The sequence below is a fragment of the Patiria miniata genome, unplaced genomic scaffold (assembly GCF_015706575.1).
Source record: "Patiria miniata isolate m_02_andy unplaced genomic scaffold, ASM1570657v1 HiC_scaffold_1, whole genome shotgun sequence".
NCBI lineage: Eukaryota > Metazoa > Echinodermata > Asteroidea > Valvatida > Asterinidae > Patiria > Patiria miniata.
The window spans coordinates 37,208,204-37,211,828 of NW_024037047.1; positions in this window are offsets into that span (position 1 = coordinate 37,208,204).

The following is a 3,625-nucleotide window of genomic DNA, read 5'->3' on the forward strand; positions in this document are numbered from 1 at the left end:
AAAACAACACGGTTGTCCTGCCCCCAGATCTGAAAAGAAGACAGTGATCCAATTTTTCAGACCTGAGTTCAAGAGGGGGTAACATTTACAAGTACTTAACTTTGAAATCGACGAAAGCTCAGTGTCCGGCGTCTCTTTTCTTCACCAGAGACCTTCAACTTGGTCATCATGGACCTGCACAGGACACACGGACAAAAAGACAAAAAAGATACTGGAAAAAAAAGAGAACAATGTTAATCACCAGTCACAAATGTACATCTTTCAAAATTCCACATAAATAACACATACACATACAAAGAAAGAGTTCGTTTCCAGCCAGACGCGATGCTATTTCGTTGCTCTTTTCATGCGGTGCGCACTCAATTTGGACTTGTTGTCATACAATAAAGCTCCCAAAATATAAGAACTTTCAGTTGCCTAATTTCAGACATTTTGCGCAAGTGTTGCAAGTGGCTAGATCGCGGGCTTCGGAAATCAATTCTTTGACTTCAACACAGAGACAAGGGCCCACATTACATCAAACAAAACAACACGGTTGTCCTGCCCCCAGATCTGAAAAGAGGACAGTGATCCAACTTTTCAGACCTGAGTTCAAGAGGGGGTAACATTTACAAGTACTTAACTTTGAAATCGACGAAAGCTCAGTGTCCGGCGTCTTCTTCTTCACCAGAGACCTTCAACTTGGTCATCATGGACCTGCACAGGACACACGGACAAAAAGACAAAAAAGATACTGGAAAAAAAAGAGAACAATGTTAATCACCAGTCACAAATGTACATCTTTCAAAATTCCACATAAATAACACATACACATACAAAGAAAGAGTTCGTTTCCAGCCAGACGCGATGCTATTTCGTTGCTCTTTTCATGCGGCGCGCACTCAATTTGGACTTGTTGTCATACAATAAAGCTCCCAAAATATAAGAACTTTCAGTTGCCTAATTTCAGACATTTTGCGCAAGTGTTGCAAGTGGCTAGATCGCGGGCTTCGGAAATCAATTCTTTGACTTCAACACAGAGACAAGGGCCCACATTACATCAAAAAAAAAACACGGTTGTCCTGCCCCCAGATCTGAAAAGAGGACAGTGATCCATTTTCTCAGACCTGAGTTCAAGAGGGGGTAACATTTACAAGTACTTAACTTTGAAATCGACGAAAGCTCAGTGTCCGGCGTTCTTCTTCACCAGAGACCTTCAACTTGGTCATCATGGACCTGCACAGGACACACGGACAAAAAGACAAAAAAGAAAAAAAAAAAAGAACAATGTTAATCACCAGTCACAAATGTACATCTTTCAAAATTCCACATAAATAACACATACACATACAAAGAAAGAGTTCGTTTCCAGCCAGACGCGATGCTATTTCGTTGCTCTTTTCATGCGGCGCGCACTCAATTTGGACTTGTTGTCATACAATAAAGCTCCCAAAATATAAGAACTTTCAGTTGCATAATTTCAGACATTTTGCGCAAGTGTTGCAAGTGGCTAGATCGCGGGCTTCGGAAATCAATTCTTTGACTTCAACACAGAGACAAGGGCCCACATTACATCAAACAAAACAACACGGTTGTCCTGCCCCCAGATCTGAAAAGAGGACAGTGATCCAACTTCTCAGACCTGAGTTCAAGAGGGGGTAACATTTACAAGTACTTAACTTTGAAATCGACGAAAGCTCAGTGTCCGGCGTCTTTTCTTCACCAGAGACCTTCAACTTGGTCATCATGGACCTGCACAGGACACACGGGACAAAAAAGATACTGGAAAAAAAAAAGAACAATGTTAATCACCAGTCACAAATGTACATCTTTCAAAATTCCACATAAATAACACATACACATACAAAGAAAGAGTTCGTTTCCAGCCAGACGCGATGCTATTTCGTTGCTCTTTTCATGCGGCGCGCCATTCAATTTGGACAATAAAGCTCCCAAAATATAAGAACTTTCAGTTGCCTAATTTCAGACATTTTGCGCAAGTGTTGCAAGTGGCTAGATCGCGGGCTTCGGAAATCAATTCTTTGACTTCAACACAGAGACAAGGGCCCACATTACATCAAAAAAAACAACACGGTTGTCCTGCCCCAGATCTGAAAAGAGGACAGTGATCCAACTTCTCAGACCTGAGTTCAAGAGGGGGTAACATTTACAAGTACTTAACTTTGAAATCGACGAAAGCTCAGTGTCCGGCGTCTTCTTCTTCACCAGAGACCTTCAACTTGGTCATCATGGACCTGCACAGGACACACGGACAAAAAGACACTGGAAAAAAAAAAAAGAGAACAATGTTAATAACCAGTCACAAATGTACATCTTTCAAAATTCCACATAAATAACACATACACATACAAAGAAAGAGTTCGTTTCCAGCCAGACGCGATGCTATTTCGTTGCTCTTTTCATGCGGCGCGCACTCAATTTGGACTTGTTGTCATACAATAAAGCTCCCAAAATATAAGAACTTTCAGTTGCATAATTTCAGACATTTTGCGCAAGTGTTGCAAGTGGCTAGATCGCGGGCTTGGAAATCAATTCTTTGACTTCAACACAGAGACAAGGGCCCACATTACATCAAACAAAACAACACGGTTGTCCTGCCCCCAGATCTGAAAAGAGGACAGTGATCCAATTTTCAGACCTGAGTTCAAGAGGGGGTAACATTTACAAGTACTTAACTTTGAAATCGACGAAAGCTCAGTGTCCGGCGTCTTCTTCTTCACCAGAGACCTTCAACTTGGTCATCATGGACCTGCACAGGACACACGGACAAAAAGACACTGGAAAAAAAAGAGAACAATGTTAATAACCAGTCACAAATGTACATCTTTCAACATTCCACATAATAACACATACACATACAAAGAAAGAGTTCGTTTCCAGCCAGACGCGATGCTATTTCGTTGCTCTTTTCATGCGGCGCGCACTCAATTTGGACAATAAAGCTCCCAAAATATAAGAACTTTCAGTTGCCTAATTTCAGACATTTTGCGCAAGTGTTGCAAGTGGCTAGATCGCGGGCTTGGAAATCAATTCTTTGACTTCAACACAGAGACAAGGGCCCACATTACATCAAACAAAACAACACGGTTGTCCTGCCCCAGATCTGAAAAGAGGACAGTGATCCAACTTCTCAGACCTGAGTTCAAGAGGGGGTAACATTTACAAGTACTTAACTTTGAAATCGACGAAAGCTCAGTGTCCGGCGTCTTCTTCTTCACCAGAGACCTTCAACTTGGTCATCATGGACCTGCACAGGACACACGGACAAAAAGATACTGGAAAAAAAAAGAGAACAATGTTAATAACCAGTCACAAATGTACATCTTTCAAAATTCCACATAAATAACACATACACATACAAAGAAAGAGTTCGTTTCCAGCCAGACGCGATGCTATTTCGTTGCTCTTTTCATGCGGCGCGCACTCAATTTGGACTTGTTGTCATACAATAAAGCTCCCAAAATATAAGAACTTTCAGTTGCATAATTTCAGACATTTTGCGCAAGTGTTGCAAGTGGCTAGATCGCGGGCTTCGGAAATCAATTCTTTGACTTCAACACAGAGACAAGGGCCCACATTACATCAAACAAAACAACACGGTTGTCCTGCCCCCAGATCTGAAAAG